General features: G+C 41.5%; 1 protein-coding gene across 1 annotated transcript in view; it reads right to left on the bottom strand.

Moving 5' to 3' along the window:
* The window catches only part of LOC103802675 (WD repeat-containing protein 19-like), a gene marked incomplete at both ends in the record, with an annotated part of 14,778 nt that overhangs the window by 1,108 nt on the left and 13,458 nt on the right, over window positions 1–212 (bottom strand). The gene's annotated exons all lie outside the window — the stretch shown is intronic.

Below are 212 nucleotides of genomic sequence, written 5' to 3'. Positions count from 1 at the left end.
TTCCCTACTCTGGCATTCCTTCCATTATACTGATTTTGCATTGCCCCATTAGAGTGGGAGGAGAGTATGCAAGAAGCACCTTCAGCCAGTTTTGGAAGAGCCACTGTCATAGAATCCCAAATCAGTGTTGAATAAAAATCAGTATTTCCTTGACAGTGGAAAAACAAATAAAGCACCACTGAGTCACTAATTTTGCATGTCTGCATGGACAG

Source organism: Acanthisitta chloris, unplaced genomic scaffold (assembly GCF_000695815.1).
Source record: "Acanthisitta chloris isolate BGI_N310 unplaced genomic scaffold, ASM69581v1 scaffold2905, whole genome shotgun sequence".
Lineage (NCBI taxonomy): Eukaryota > Metazoa > Chordata > Aves > Passeriformes > Acanthisittidae > Acanthisitta > Acanthisitta chloris.
Note: the sequence above shows the minus strand (reverse complement) of the source record. Positions and strands in the feature narration are given on the sequence as shown.